The 17,837-nt window shown below is 33.0% G+C and overlaps 1 protein-coding gene across 1 annotated transcript in view; it reads right to left on the minus strand.

Moving 5' to 3' along the window:
- Positions 1-17,837, minus strand: part of LOC106614748 (uncharacterized) — a 44,430-nt gene that overhangs the window by 4,422 nt on the left and 22,171 nt on the right. The window lies entirely within an intron of this gene.

Genomic DNA, 17,837 nt, shown 5'->3' on the forward strand with positions numbered 1-17,837 from the left:
TATACTCAAAATTTTGATCCTTATTTTGTTTTGTGTCTAATTTTGTTTCTTCCTCGGCTTCGTTCGTATTTTTTTTTGCGTTCTTCATCCTATTGACATGCAACACCTGCCTAAATGCCAATGATGCTCAAGCATCTACCTAACTTGTTAAAAAATTTTCTATATGTGTGTATATGTCATCTTAATTCCTTGGTATGTGTGTGTGTGTGTAAGAAATGTGTTTGCCTGTCAGCTGCTCATTTGACTATAATTTATGTCGAGTAAATGGACAGCTGTTTGCTGCCTGCCTTCGTCTTCCACTTTTTTCGAGCACTTCAATTTCTATAATCTCAAAGAAGGATAAGAAAAAAAAATGCATTCAATTTATTAGAATTGATTTCATTTTCATTTATTTCTTTTTTTTGGCTTGGTCAACGCGTCTATTGCGAGATTTATATCCTTTTGCTTGAGAAGGTCAAGGCGAAAAAAAACTAAAGCGTTTATGGCCATTTTGTTTCTAAGCGAATTTCGTTACAATTTTCTACGCCGGTGCTCAGTGATTGCTCAGGTGAGTGAAATTCAGTAATATGAAGGATAATCAGTTGGAAACTCCATAATTTGGTGGAAAAAAAATTGTGGATATAAGTTAGAATTAAAGATTTTATTGCACGTTTTTCCATCGTTATAAAATATTAGGTAATTAGTTTTTATTTATGAAGTCACTTTTAAAATAATTTTGGATAATATATAAGTCAAAGTTATTCAATTGTTTATTTGAACCAGAAAATTTGTAGTGACAGTAAAAATCTGAATGACTAGCCTTTCCAATTGAACACTCATTTACGTAAAGAAAGTAAAGTCGAGTTATATTAAGGTTAAGTTAAGTTATTAGTTAAAGAAAAGTTAAAGTATATTAAGTTGCTTTAAGTTATGCTAATTAATCAAATTAAGTTAAGTTCTGTCAAATTACGTTTTGTTTTGTCAAGTTAAGTTAATTTGTGCTAAGTAAGGATAAGTTAACTTGAAACTCCTAATTTTGTATTTTGCTAAATTAAATTAATTATCAATGATTAAATTATTTGGAAATTAAATTTTCTGACTAAGTTAAGTTAAATTATGCTAAATTAAGTTAAGTTCTGTCAATGTCACTTAAGTTATATCAAGTTAAGATAAGTTGTGTCAAGTTAAGTTAAGTTATGTCGAGTATAGTTGAGTTTACTTGAAGTCCCTTATTAGATTCGCTAAATTAACCAACCCTCTCTGATTAACTCATTTGGAAATTAAATTTTACCACGAATAAATGCTCAATTGACTGTGTTTATTTTTGTAGTGAGTGGCTCAATACGAAACCTTGTAAAAATCCAAACTGAATCTCGAAAACTCTTACTAAATTTGTTTACTTATTTAAGTAAAGTACGTTTTTTCTTAAATCGGGTTAAGTTGACTTAAGTTAAGTTAAGAAAATCAATGTTAAGTTAAGTTATATAAAATTAAGTAAGGTTATTTCAAGTTAAGTTATGTTATGTCAAGTTAAGTTAAGAATAAAAGTTTAAATCAAAACCTCCGAGTTGGTGCCTGTCCTGTAAAAATCACGATTGATATCGATTTAAAATTAAGTTTAAATTCTAGACTTTTAATATTACTATTTTAAATTTATTCTAAATTTGGGCATTAAAAACCAGAGTTCTCTTGTTTTAAGATATTTTGTATTTGTTTTTCGAGGTTAAAAAATTTAGAAATGTCCTTTACAAGAAAACTCAAAGTTCGAGTAAGTGTAATAACTGTATATATGTAGGTGTAGGCCGTTTGTAATTTTTTTTGGTGGCATGGACCTTATTTGAAAAAAATCATTAATATTTAATAAATATTGTATTCTTTTGCAAAGCCTCAAAAGCTCTTGAACTAATGTAATATTGGAAAAGTGAGAAACAAATTTCCAGATTAAAACTCGTTTTGATATTTTACGGCCATTCCATCCCAATCAATTTTAATAGTATTACTCTTTTCCATATATGCCAACAATAAGTTATTTATTTTAAGCTATTTGAAACAAGTAAAAGCTCTTTCAGCGGAATCACATTCAATTTGAAGCACCGAAAATGCTTGGCAAACGATACTGCAAAATTAAAACATCAAACTGTATTGGAATCATTTCGCAACCGTTTTTAATGGCATATTTTCAACAAAAAAAGTTATAGTAAAAAATTAAACGAATTTATTTAATTTCTAACTTTGGAAGGCAACAAACGGGAAATGTGTAAAATTTGCGCTTGTCGTAAAAAAACTGTTGGCTGTGAAAAAATCACTACGAACGAAAGCACGCGCTTTTACAAAAACAAAAATATATGAAATGGAAAATCTAACGATCGAATAAATAAACTAACATACGATACAAATCTAACGGAACAACAACAAAATATATAAAATACGAAAGAACTGGGGCATAAACAAGCCGGCATACAACACAAGTGTCGGAGATTTGTATATATACACATATACATTTTTTAATATATAAATTATGCTGTAAGCAACAGCAGACACTTCCAAAATTTTGTTGCATATCGCACCCTCGTAAATCAAAATAGCAATACATGTAAAACCGAAAAACTAAACAGTCGTGTGAAGTATTTCTGCTGCCGATTTCGATTACATTTGGTGATGGTTTTTCATATGCCGTGTTGTTGTCTAATTGTTGTTGTTTTAGTTGTCGCTGTCATTTCGCTGCTCACGCGCGATGATTAAATGCAGTTGTTAGGAGCACATTTTATTGCCTGAACGCGCTTTTTTCCATAAAATTCGCCTGTCTATGCCACGCCACGTCATTTGATTTCAATTCATCACATTTTGGTTTGATTGGCAGCCCTGTAGGACTCGGGGAGTGCTGAGATGGTACACAAATAGCAAAAAACAGTTATGCGTCAGTAAAAGTACTGGCCTCATGGTATTTGGCACAGAAGTTTGAGTTGCAGTTGAAATCTTGGCTTTTTCGATAAAAGGAGAGAGAGAGAGAGAGAGAGATATTTGCTTGATTATTGGAATCACTTTCCACTCTATTCGCATTTTTTAAGTAAGAATATATGGTATATAATTTTTCCTATGAAGCGCTCAACCAGAGTGTGAGCTGTTATGTAATCTGTTGTAATGCGAGGTAATTTATGAACTTGTGGTACACCTATCGTATAGCAACCGAATGTAATGTTTCGCTTCTAAAGCATTGCATAAATTTGTAGTAACATACTAATGGATCGAAAAAAGAGCTACACATTACCACTTCACTTTCTATGAGGACATTCTTACCGGAGTTTAACGTTTAAAAAAATCTTTTACAACCAATTGTTACACCTATTATTTTAGCTTGTTATTTTCTATGCGCTATAGGGCCTTACACTTGTGCGCTCACGTCTGTACATATAAAATGGCTGTACTCATATATTTTTCAATAAACGAGCATTTGATTTGATCGTCATGCGCTGCATTGCATTTGAAATTATTCTATTCTTTCTGCTTTGTTTTTAAATTTTTTTGTGTATTTGATATTATTTTGTAATCTGTGACAGGCAGTGAACAGCAGGCAGTGGTTGTCAGCTACATTTCATACAAAAACACAACTATTGGCACATTTACTTCATGACTTCATGTATTTTTATATATGAAAGTGTGTGTGTGTGTGTGTGTGGTTGGCAGCCACACTTTAGTGCGACAAGCTGCGGCTGCGAGCGCTTTCAATAAATAACCATAAATATATATATGAAATGACAACAACTAAAGGCGAGCGAGCGCAACATAAATTAGCCAACACCGGCGAGTTGCGTTTGGTGACGCCTCGAACGCCCGAATGTATGCTAACACACAGCCAACTACACACACAGCAAAGCAGTTGCTTTGGATTTTCGGCTGTGCACTACACTTCAGCTTTTGAAGTGTTAAAGCGCCACAAAGCACTTAAGGTTACAAAGTGCGTATGCACACGTAACTTTAGTATATGTAAATTTGTGCGTGTGTGGAACGCTGATAACACATGTGGAACGACGCGGTAACCTCGTACTTCGAGCGTGTCACTCGAAAAATGAGGCGTTGCTTTGAATATAATCTAGAAGCATAATTTACAAGCGCAACCGATTTGTGGCACAATATACATATTTGCTGTTGTTGTTGTTGGCTGTAGCTGGTCGAAGTGCTCGGAGCTACAGCTCGTTAATGCTACAAAAACAAAAAATGGAATACAGCGTAGCAGCAAAAATCAAAAACTTTGGTTTGCATTAGCGTTATGTTGTTGCTTTTGTAAGCAGCTAACGGCAACAATTGCCCAACCTCTTTAGGCCTACACCTAGCACCTCTTACTTTTTATTATAGCCGTGGCATGCCACTGCTTTCCATGCAATCACGACTGTGCTTGCTGTTGGTGTTTTTGTTTTGTAAACTAGCTGACAAACAATAAATTGCTATTATGCGCCTGACAAATGATGCAAATAGCCCGTGCGTGTCGAATCGCAGCACTGCCGCCGCCGCCGCCAGCAGCTCTAAAGCTTAGATTTTTTCAACTTTTCTTTGATTTTCCGCTTTCGGTTTTTATTTTTATCGTGTGTTGCTTCTTCACAAATTAATCGCTGCATGTACGTAAGTGTTGTCAAATTCAAGCTGCTGCAACCTTTACTTGTACAAAAAATAGTTAAGTGTTATTGTTGTTGCTGCCTTTTGTGCTTCTTTGCCCTCAGCCGCTCAGCACTTTCTGAAGTCATTAAAACGCCATATGTTAGGGTCAGTGCATACTCTTTGTAATCTTACTTCACAAACACACACACACGCGCACACACACACACACATAGACATACACTCTCTTACAAAGGCAGCAGCTAGACTTTGCCAGCCATATTTATCCAGCTACCGATCTGTAAGGGGATTAATTGATTGCTTTGTAAATTCAATTTTGTGCTGGGGCTCCATAATTAAAAGAACACATAGGTACCTATATGTGTATGCATATATCGAGAATAGCGTATATAGCTCAAGCACACATGTGGTCTTACTTGCTTGCTATTTTATTGTGTTTAGTAGAGCTAATATTGTTTTATGGCTCTATATTATTTATGGTGTTGAAAATAAATTGAAATTATATAGCGTGTTGTTCTTCTTGTTAATTTAGTGTTATAAAAAAGGCGATATATCTTCTCAGTGAAAGAGCCGAAATCTTTTTTAATGCGACTGCCTGCGTACTAACCCCTTTAAGTGCTATAAAGAGGGAAATAGTGTTTTACACCACTAAACGTCTATTTAATTAATTTTGAGTCATGATAGAATTTATTGTTAATATATAATATTAAAAGCGCCGCTGAAAGCTTTTGCGAAAGATCTAATTTATTAGCTGCATTAGACTTAAAAGCTTTGATTAAACTTTGCTCTGATGGAAGCTTATATTGGAAGCATATTTAATACTAACTGAAAGTTTTCAAAAAGCTTAGGTGAAGATCAAAATTGTAAAGAAAAAGCACTTCAACAAATTTTTAGTAAAGTGTTTGAAATTTACTTATTAGGTTAAGAAATGAAGTAAAAGCATTGATTTTACAAAAAAAAAAAACAAACACAGCTTTCAGTTTCTGTAGATTTTTTATAACAATTCGGCAAATAAAGGAAACCTTATTGATTTTTTATGAAGTACAACGTATTCTACTTACATGCACCTGTCAAAACTTATGTATAAATATTTTACTAACTTTTGTTTTAACCATATTTAAGGCTATTAGCAAATTTAAGCGGACTTGAAAGCTTTATTTTTAGGCTATAAAGTTTTAAAATAATTAACATTTCAAGCCATTCTATATCTTATTTTATTATTACTTTTGAAAATATTATGAAAGCTCTCCTTTTTTTATTAATAAAGTTTTGAGCTTTTAGGCTCATAAGTTCATATTTTGCGAACCTTTTATTCGAAATTTATAAAAATTTAGATCGATAAATATCAAATCAAGGTTAAGAGCTTTTATTTTTTTTGATGCGCTTCAACTTTCATTTATAAATTGTTATTATTAAAATTTTGTTATACATATAAATAGATTTATATAAAATCAAGCTTTGGAGCTTTATTTTTCTTTTTAATATGTTTTTGTTTTCGTTTATAATTTTAGATAGATAGATTAATATTAAATCAATCCTTTGAGCTTTAATGTTTATTTTTGATATGTTTCAGATTTTTCTTAAAAATTTCCTTTCAACTTCTTTGAAAATTTTTATAATTTCTGAAGGTTTTAATCATTCAAAGTTATTTAAAGTTTTTGTTTCCAGAAAGTTGTGAAAACTCTATTAACATAAATTTGTTGGTGACCACAAATACAAAAAAGTGTTCGTGCTACCCGAATGCAAACCACAAGGGTAACTTATGAAAAAAATTAAAAGTTTCCAGTTTCCATACAAATATTTATTTAGTGTAATTTATAATTAAAAAAAAAAGTTTATTAGAAAGTTTTCATCATTTATCAAGGGTTTAATCATTTAAATTATTTAAAGCTTTTGCTTTAAAAAAGTTGTAAAAGCTTTACTTATACAAATTTGTTAGGGATCACATATGCAAGATAGTGTAAAAGGAAAGCAAACCTCTGAGGTATTATGTGAAAAAATTATTAGGGTTTTTTTATAACTATGTTAATTTAATTTATTAATAAAAAAAATGAAATATTGATTAACTATTTCAACTAATGTTCTTTAATATATTTTTGGACTTTTAATCTAACCAATTTAATGCTTAGTTTTATAATTGCTCATAAAAAATCATTAAGACTTTAACGCAATGCCATAAGATCTTTTAACCTTCCCTTCGACTTTCGATTATAAGCGATTTGCAATGCTTTGACTTCACAATTTTGAACATATCAATCAAGCAACACAAAAGCGAGCGCAGTGAACGAAAACTGTTGAAACTTTTACACATTGATAATTTAATGATGCTTTCAATTACGCTATTGCAGCATAATAATAACAAAAAATATTGAACAAAAACAAAAAGCTATAAAAATTGAAAAGTAGAAAACAGAAACCACCAAGAAACGTCCAAAGCATTAACAACTTTGAAAACAAAGGCGCTATGATGCATTTGATGTGCTTTGAAGCTCGCCAGCCTGCAGCAATGTGAAGAATTTATAACAGGCGTACAGACACATGCACACACGCTAACGGTAAACTCAATTAATGGACACAAGCAGACACATACTTACATACCGACACAAACTGGGGCTGCATGCGGTAGTTCTACGAGTATAAATTGTGGTGAGTAATAAAAAAACAATTTTTCCTACTTTTTATTATTGGCACTGTGCGTAAAAAGTCGTTGAAAACCAGCAATTGAAGTTGTAAAAAGGCATTTGATGCAAACGCATTCAAATAACAATTTCAAAGTCCATAAAAAATGCGAGCTGCAAGTCTGCTAGACAAACGATGAGAGAAGAACGGGTTGGCGTCAGTGCTAGGTAGTTTTATGCGCCACAGAAGCGTTTAAGACACTACTATTTACTTATGTAGAATATTAGAGATTTTTGTTGAAAGCCGTGCGTTGTTTAAAAGAATTTTTATGAAGACTTTTGGAAGCAAACTCAGAGCGAATCCCGCTTCCATACGTATAATATATGTGTAGCATTTCTTTTATTCAAAAAATACTTTTGGACCATCAATTTTTTGTTTTACTAATGCCCACATAAATTTTCGGCTATATATTTATTTCTCCAATTTTTCTGTTCTCAATTTATTTTTACGTTAGAATGCAAGAGGGTTGTTGAAAAAAAAACTTTTAATGTGAATTGGCCTGAAGGTGCCATGTGGCATTTAATTATAAGCCTCGGAACGCCCGAGTGACAGAATTGCTTACAATTTGTCTCATAAAATGCCAATAAATTATGACTTGGTGTGAAAAAGCCATCAATTTCGAATTTATCATTCACACTGGCATGCAGATAAAAATAAAGATGAAAAGGAAATCGAAAAATATGTGTGAAAAAGTGTGCCTACAACTCCTCTGCTGCCGTTGCTGTATTTGTGGTTGCCACATATTGATGTGCGCATATGCACCTACCTAAAGCTGGTTGCTTGGTAGCCACTAGACTTGTCGTTAATTGAATTTTCGTTACCTTTCTTAACTGCCATTGCGTAAGCTGCCACTGGACTAAACTAACGGCAGTGTGCAAACTTTGCAGAAATGTTTATGCTACAGTGTGGCAAGTGGCGTAAAGGCGTAGAGAACGCCAAAATTATATAATAACTCTGCTTCAAAAATGTTTTTGTTGTTTTTATTATTATTTTCAGTAATCTGTCTTCTTACGCCGCTGGTGTTGTGTGGTCACTTGCCACATGCCAGCTGCGTACGTAATGTAGCAAGATAGGTTTGAACATATGTATGTGTGTGTACATTAATTATATTTTTTGTAATTACAAATTGAACACGTCTTTGCCACATTTGTTTTAATACCCATTTGTTGGCACACACATGTGCATATTTGTATTTATGTATGTACATTTATTACCGTTACGACATTTTAATACATTTTTATTCCCGAGTGAAACACGCGTTTTTTTATTTTTAAGCGTATTTTTATATTAGCTTCGGCTAATGGCTTTATGGTTGGCATTGTCATTAATTAATTGCCTTTTAATGCTGGATTATATAGCAGTGAAGTAAAAGAGTATTGCTAGCTTATGTATATGTAGTACTGCTTATAAACACTGTTTTTCGGTTAATGAAACGTAGTTACTCCGTGAAAATATTTTTATATGTAATTGTTGTACCGTTGAACATTTTATGGGCTAATTTTTTATTTATGACTGATTTGCTGTAGTGCTTATATGCTTAAAGAAAAGCTCTTTAGCTTATAGAAACTTTTATATGAAGCTTAATTTAGAACTGCCGTTTTCCTCTTTTTTGTCTTTCACCAATTAACAAGAAATGTTTTGTCAAAAATCTAAATGTCATAAGCTTGTGGCTAAGTTGCGAAATTAGCAGAGCTTTCATCGTAGATAAGTTGTAAAAGTTTAAGTGAGTATTTGTGAATTTACAATAAATCCAACATATTAGATTATAATGAAAAAAATTAAAAGATCTTTCGTTTACTAAAAGCTTCAGGGCACTAATCTATGTAAATAGCCTTCACTTTTGAAACAAATAGTTGATAAAACGTGCAGATAATTATTATAAGTATTCTCTAAGGATAAATCGTTTTTATTTATTGCTTGCTCAAATATAATTATTTCCACGAAAGCTCATTTGCAAAAGCTGACGTCATTTCTGATGACTACTCAAAACGCCTTTTTAGGTGAGTATAAATCTGAAATCTTGTTTTTTCTGAAAGGATTTTGATATATACCTCAATTGTGTTAATTAAAAATAGCTTTCAATATTTCATTTGCCGCAATATTACTTTTGAAAAAAAAGTTAAGGCATAAAGCATGTTTCTTTAAAAACATATCTGTTAAAGTCAGAATAAATAGATTTAAGTAACTATATCTTCATAAATACGATATCCGAACGCCAACGCTTCTCTGTTAATTTTAAGTGAAAGCTTAACGGAAAGCTATTTCTAAGAGCTTTATTGAAGTTTTTAAGCACACACTTAGTTCTGAGGCTAGAAGGTATAAATATATTGACTAAATACTATTAATTCGTAGGGGAAAGATCGGAGAGAATTCCTTCTGGATCCGGACTTCTCAGCGGTGCCCTACTTTAAGCAACATGCACTACAATCAATACCGCTTTTAGAAACGTAGAAATCATTTTAATTTATTCACTTCGTAGTACCGCCATTATACATAAAAATTTTGGAAAGCCACACACCTGTTGAGGTATAGCAATATTGTACTATTTCCAATTTAAATATTTACCGCTGCATATGGCAGCAAGAAGAAGAAGTCTGTTGACGATTCAACACCTGAGCGACATTCTGCAGCACAAAAGATTGTCAACCAGAAGAAATGCCGCTACAGCTGACTCTGACTGAAATTGTGAGAATATTGACAATTCACGCAGCTCATTGATATGCGCCGCGCTACGTTGGCGCGCATGCGCAAATGCAACGCCAATGACAAACAAAGCCGCAATGGACAAAAGCGTAAGCGCAAGTGTATATTTGCTTAGTAAAGTAACTTCCTGCGGCACTAAAGAGGAGGATACATTAAAACAAAATGCGTTTGCGTGCCGCCGCAGAGGTGTGAAGAAATGAGACATATGTGAATCGTGCGATACACTCCGTCATATGAAACCCCATAAGCGCGCCCATTAGTGGTCTTTGAATTATATACCTAAATTATAGGCGTACAAAGTGATTTAGCTGCTGAATTGGAAAGTGTGTGCCTGGAAAGTAGTACGACCGACGTAAAGCCAAGAACTCTGACAAAAAGACTGATCGCTTTGAACAGAAAATACGCACATTCAGCGTGCCACATGTGTCTCCACTCGCTGCCACACATGCAAACAATGAAGTGTTTGAAAATCACCGACGCATGCAGCCACACAAAGCCGGACAAAATGAACTAGTAAGTGCTCGCGGGTATTGTGGAAATAATGAAAAGCTTAAAACAATACTTAGAAAATGCGCTTAATGCCTTTCTGACTTTTTTCCACCAACAAATTGAGGGCTGTGAGGCTGAAGTTCACAAACACACACATACAAACAAATAAAGTGCCGTCAATGCGCGCTTTCAAGTTTTTAAGCGCTACTGCTACTTGCTGCTTGACTAGCTAGACTTTTGATTTAATGCGCTGCAACATTACATTACATTACCTCGCAGCGCTTTTGCGCTTTTCTTGCGAAATATTTAATTTTAATGCTGCCATATAACACTTGGTTTTGTCTTCTTGACACTAGCTGCTACTTTTAACGCTGCGTTTAATGTCCAACAGCATGGCAGAGATTTAACGTAGTTAAGCCGGGGTCAAAAGCAGGAAGCCATAGGCGAAGCGTAGGCAAAAGCTGCCGGCAGCGTCAGTCTGCCCATTCAACCCATTTTCGGGTCGACTGTGCGTGAGAAATCTCAGCAGTAATTAAGCGCTTGCAAGTCTCTAATGAAATTCTGTATTGGAGTGTTGGTGTGTTAAGCAGCAACAAAAGCAAAGACAACAACACCAAACACATTAAGAGAAATGAAAGCAGCAAAAAGTTGGCGCTCTCAGCGAAAGAATCGCGGCAAAGTACAAAAGTGTGTAAATTAATGAATGAAAGGGTTGGAGGTGTGGCGCTTGAGGTGGTTGAAGCGGCGAGCGCTAGTTTGTGTGAAATAAATGTGCGAAAAGCGCAGTGAAAATCGGAAATGTGAAAAGTGAGTTGATTTAGAAGCGAACGATTTCATAGCGAAAATATGTAGGTAACAAAACGCAAAGAAACCAAAAGAGCGAAAGTCAGACAGTGAAATACAAAAAGAAATAAAGTGAAATTGTGCAAATATCGAGACTTGTAAAAGAAAATGTGAAAAAATCATGGAAAAATGTGCGCAAAAAGGTTATAATAAAATAATGGAGAAGAAAATATTGCGAATAGTATAACATCTGGGTTATGAGGAAAAGCAATAAGAAGGAGGTTATTAAAATTCGCAGACAAAAATGCGAACACAGCAGAAAAATAGGTAAGAATATGGACTAAAATAATGGGGGCAGATACTATATACTTTTAGTATATATTATATATTATATCTGTGTCCAATTTATATACGTACAAATATACGAGTATGTTGAAAAGAAAAATTAAAGCCAACAACTTGGTGTAAATGCAAATACTAAAATGAGGATGAAACAATTAAGAGCAGAAAATTAGAAAAAAAAAATCTCAAACGAAAAACAATGATAAAGTATAACAATGTTAAATATCCTATTTAAATGTGGAGATAAGCAAATAAGAATAATTTCAACAGCCCAAAAAAGTTTTCGAAATCATTTCAACAAACATTTTTCGACTTTCTAATATTTAAAAAAAATTTAAAATCTATTGTTGGCATTTTTTAATAATTTAAAAATTACTTGATACTATTTTTCACAATCTTTGTATGGTAAATTTTTGACTTTTCTACATTTTAAATTCATTTATATTTTAAAAAATATAACATTTAAAATAAATTTTCGGATTTTTGAAATAAAATATAATATTATAATATTTTTGATTCTATAAGTCGCTTTGTTTGAATGTACATATGTCTAATATTTTTAGACTTTTAAATTTTCGAAATTTTTAAATTAGTTTTAATTTACTTTAATTTTTCAAAATTTGGAAATTTTGGTTTTAAAATTCAAAAAAATGTGCAAAAAGACTTTCCAAATTATGTATTTTTAAATCCTCAAACGAAAACAAATTAATAAAGTGTAAATATGTAAAAATAGTCCAAAAAAGTTTTTAAAATCTAGCAAACATTTATAAGATGCTTTTAGACATACATACATATTTTTTGACGTTTTAAATTTTTTAATATTCTCAAAAATTAAAAAATCACTTTTTTTTTTTAAATTTCGTTGTTAAATAATTAAAAACGTTTTTTAAATTCTTATTTTTTAAATTTTCGAAATTTTTTTGAAAATTTGTATACTTGAAAAGACATTTAAAATCATTTTTCAGTTTTATGACTTTTTTAAAAGTTGGGAAATTTTCGTTTTTAACACTTGTATATGTAATTGTAAAAATATTAAAAAAAAATATTTAAAAAAAAAAAAATTTTGAATAAAATCTAAAAATCAGAAATTCGGAAAAAGTTTTAAAAATATTTTTTCAATTTAAATTGCCAAACATTTTGATTAACTAAATTTTTAAAAATTTTCAAAAAATATTGAAATATTGAAATTATTTTTGTTTCTTTTAAGATTTCCACTACACACGTGCCACGTATCCAACTATTTTCAAATCAAAAGAAAAAAAAAAAATTTTAAATCTGCAAACTTTCGAAAAGAAATTCCGACCTTCGAGAAATATTTATTAAATTTCTTTACAATTTATCAACTTGCTTTTCAGCTCTTATGGTACAAAGTGGACTTTTGTTTGCTGGCTCGTTAAAAAGTATGACTCTAGGTACTCTATTCCTACGCATTTATTTATGCACGCTTTCCGCTCCTGGCGAATGGAAATTAAAAAAGCGCTATGCGCATGAGATACTCCACTCAAATCATAGATACTCATAGCAATTTGTATAATAAAAAGTTGCAGTCACTACAAACATTGCCGTTGAATTACTTAGTTAGTTAGTTAGTTATGAAAGTATGCACATAAATAGGTATGTGTGTGTATGCGTGTGTAGCGCTGTGTAGGCGACTACTGCAAATGAGGTACTCAGCATAATTACAAAAGCAAAATACCATAGCAGCGTTAATTTGAATGGCAATGTTGCAAATAGGGAGCGTTTTTAGGGAGAATATGATATGAGTTAGCAGCTTAACGACAGTAGCCGTACTATGGCAGAATTTGTGCAAAGAAATAATTATCGATTTTGCGTGATTGGAAAAAATTGGTTGAAAATTATGTAGGGGAATTATTTAAAGGTGGGTAACTTATAATAATGCATGGAGAATACCATTGAAAACCAGAATGATATTAATTTTAATTGATGGATTATGGCAAATGGTAACCCTGAAAATACTTCAGTTTTCATCCCTCAACATTTTACTTCCAAAAAATATTTCTTGAGTCAAAAAAGTCGTCAAATACATTAATATGTAAATTACTTACATTAGCTTGTGTTAGTATACTTTTTCGAATTAAATTCATGATAATAGAAAAATAAAAACATTTATTCAAAATTTGTTAGAACTTCTATAAATAACATTAAATTTATTTCACATATTTTCACAGTAGCATTTATTATGTAGAAATATCATTTTCATTTATATGGTGAAACTTAAAACAATATATGAAAAAATATGATAATAATAAGAAAAATTCTAACCTCATTTTAGTATAATGAAAGTATACAAGGAACGCAAATTACAAAAAAATAAAAATTTTCAATTAAAAAATATTAGAGAAACTTGAAAAATATATGGAAAAATAAATAGCTAATGCTCTAACTTCAAAATTATGAAATAAAAACAAAAAATAGTACGAAAATTCTAAACGCGAATTTCTATAAAGAAAATAAATATATGAAGACTTAAGCTGTAGCAAATAAATTTTTCCACGTTTACAATATTAGTAAAACTTAAAGTATGTGTATATATACATATATCAAAATATTTAATCTTGCAATTGAAAAATATATGAAAAAATATATGACAAAAATTCTAACCTCAAATTGCAAAAATTAAATTTTCAAGGGACTCTAATTACAAAACAAACTTCTACTTAAAATTTTCGAAAAATCCTGAAAAACTCAGAGCGAACAATTCTAGCCTCAAAATCATACAATTGTCTTCTTCCTTAGTCTGCTCTCTTCACTGTTATTTATGACCATATGAGCTAAACAAACAGCTACTAAATTAACAGTAATTTTTCATGAAACTAATGTCCAATTATGCGCTGACATACATACATACGGAGATACCGGTGTGTATTAGTTGACAGCGATGACATAGAATGTATAAAATGTGGTGTTGATAATGAGGACTTATGAAAAGTCGCTGATTATTATGATGGTGACGTTAATGAAGACTTGACAAAAGTCAGCAAACTGCGCAAAGCTAGTCATAAACTGTGTTACTCAACTAAGCTTACTGTAAATGTCACACACACACACACCAGCGTACGTCGGACTAGCGGCGATGTGCGCACAAGTTTGAAATCTGTGTGTGTGTTTCACTTCCTGTGCATTTATCTAAGTTGAAATGGCATTGCACTTAGTCACCTACAAACTCACATACATATGCAGGTATGTATGTGTGCGTATATATACACATATGTGCGCATAGGTGGTGTAATAGTAGAATGATAACGAAAAATATTTTTTCCCACAACTTTTTCAGCAGCTTAATGTGAATTTCATATGACTGTTAAAGCTGCTGCTGTGTGGGTATGAGTACTTTGGGAGAAGCTAGAAAAAATTATATGTGCATAAAAAGTAAATAGTTTGAGAAAAAAAAAACCTCTCGCTAAGCGCATTTCGCCCGCATCACTGAAAACGCTCCAATCTCAACAACACCAAAATGCTAACTGCAAGCGGGCATATGTGTGTGTGTGTGAAAGCTTTTATACACATGAAATTCATATATAATATGTACACGCATGTGTATGAGTTTGTGCTGGTGCGCGTATAGAAAAAGGTCATAAAGGTAGCAGCGTGAAACTTTTTAGGCTTTTGCTGCCTTCTAATTAGATTTAGCTGCAGTTACGCGCCAACACATTCACTATTTTCTAGTGTTATGCCATAAAAAGCCGTTACACATATTCTACATTGATGTAGCTATGTATGTGTGTGTGCACATTGGCATATGAATGCCGCACAGCTCCTCATTAAATGCCAACGCGCTTTCATTGCCTTTGTGCGTGCGATCTTAAGTATAATAAATTACGCTTTACTATTCATTTAACTTGCTGCCCTATTTTTTTCCAACATTTCTGCTTTTGTTGTTGCTGTAATATACTTTTGCGCCGTAGCAGCTCCGTCGCTACACGGCATTACCCTTTCACCTCGCCGACCACACATTCAAGCGCACGTATCTCGGCAAGCAGATGTATGTGTTTGTATGTTTGTAAATATATATGTATGTTTCTGTGTTGTTGTATATGCGCTGCATGCACGTACTATCTTTGCTACTGCTCTTTGGTTAATTGTAAGTCCCTTTAAGCTGATTAAAAGTACCTTTATAATTTATTTGCTGCTGCTGAAGCTGAAGCTGCTGCGGCTGCCGTTTCCTTTTCTTTATCTTCTTCTTCTTCGCCGCGTTTTTATTTATTTGAATCTCTGCCATATTTTCCCAGATTTTTCCCCAACGCTTATATGTGTGTTCGCTGCATTTGCTGTTGTCGGAAAATTTCTATCAAACTTTTGTATGCGTGTGACACTCGGCCCCAAAGCGACTGACTGCTACTGTTTTTATTCCTTTGTATGTGTTTTTGTGGCGGTTTGCAGCGTAACTGTTATTTATTTCTTTGCTATTGTGTGGGTAATATATATTTCCGATTGCCAAGTTCTAAGAGCTTAGCGTGCGTTTGTTGAGCGCCTAACTTGTGATCATTTGATTGCTGTAGGATATTTTAGAAGTTCTGAGTTAGTAAGTTCATACCTAGATTTCTGTTTCCTAGATTGAGCTACAAGCCATTTAGCGTACTCATCTATAAAAATTTCGATAAACTAACAAATGCTTAACACGATTTGCTGGATATAAAAATATTATATATTGCTTAAAGGAACCACAGCCTTTAGTACAATACAAGTATATGAAATAGTAGGAGGAGTATAACTTCGAACCAACATTATCTATAGTTGAAAAGACTTAGTGCAATGTCAGTACTTGTCTTTTTCAATAACATGGACTCAACTGTCGTAGAACCGACTTCAGAATCATCAAGAGTATCGATGTAACAACATAATATGAATAGAGTGAAAGCTAAGCAGATCAAGGAGTTTTTTACTGACGAACAGAAAACGTTCCTGTTATATAAACCCGACGCGAGTGGAAACCGAGAAATAGCTGGTAGATTATTCCACTGAGAAGCAGAAAAGCAGAAGTTCAGTATGCTTTTCAACTCAGCACATAATTTTAATTCCAACAAAATAATAGAAACAAAATAATAAAGTACCACTTGGCAGCACTACGCCAGCTATAAGCACATAATTTGTTGCCACCAACATTTTGGGGCATGTCTTATGTACTTAATAGCTAAATTTCGAATGCCGGTGGCGCATCGATAAATATATGATAATAATAAGATTGAGTGCGGCCCGCATGGACCAGTGTGTACACAGAGAAAACGGTAGCAGCTGATGCGCCGTTACTCACACTTTTTTTTATTAATGTGTTTTCTTGTTTTTGTTTGAGCGGCAGTTGTTATAGGGCTCCAGGCAATGCCGCCACCATTGTTATGCCAAATCACTGCCAACTCAATCATTTGCTTTTCGGAATTTTCGCCTCAACGCGAACACTGTGTGTGTGTGTGTGTGCCTACGTGTCGAGGGAGTACAGGAAGAAGCTGAAAAGGCGGTAATTAATGTTTAAACACGGCATAAACGACAGCTGAGCTCGGTGTGCTGGCGGTACGGGTGGCACGGCAGCAGCACAGCAGCCGTGTAGCAAGTGGCAGGATGCGGAAAGTTTGATGAAGTATGTATTTATTTGTGAGTAACCGAAAAATTACAATTATTGTTGTGTAAATTGGCGGCGGCGCTTAAATTTATGCGCTGGTTTCTGACTGAATAAAGCATGTGTGTGTTTGTATTTGTGAGCGCTAATGAATATCTTATTTGTATGTTGCATGCCACAAACCTTTAGCCGCAAAAATCATTTATCAAAATTAAATACGCGCTTTGCTTTGCTACATTTTAGCATTTCATTTCGCCTACTTTTTTGAGTATCTCACTTATATGCGCATTTGTTGTTGCCCATAACAACGGCGCTGTTGTTTTCCTCTGTGTTACTGTCGTCGGTGATAAATTTGAAATTCAAAATAACGAATAAATTTGTGCGCCGCTTATCATTTGTTTGCGGTAAATGTGAAAAAAATTGGTAAACCGCATGCAATATCCGAAAAACCTCAACACAATACAACAAACACACGATAAAGCCACAAAAACAAAAAACAGAAACCGACAAAACAAAGCTGATAAGGGTTGTTGAAGTGGCAGATATAAAACGACGAAAAAGCGGAAATCACCCTGCACGACCGCACACACACACCTTTACAAATGTGCTTTTTTGCTATTGTTGTTATTATTTTGTATGCTTTCTTTCGGTATTTGAACACTAGGCGCGCGGGAGATGG

Source organism: Bactrocera oleae, chromosome 4 (genome assembly GCF_042242935.1).
Source record: "Bactrocera oleae isolate idBacOlea1 chromosome 4, idBacOlea1, whole genome shotgun sequence".
Lineage (NCBI taxonomy): Eukaryota > Metazoa > Arthropoda > Insecta > Diptera > Tephritidae > Bactrocera > Bactrocera oleae.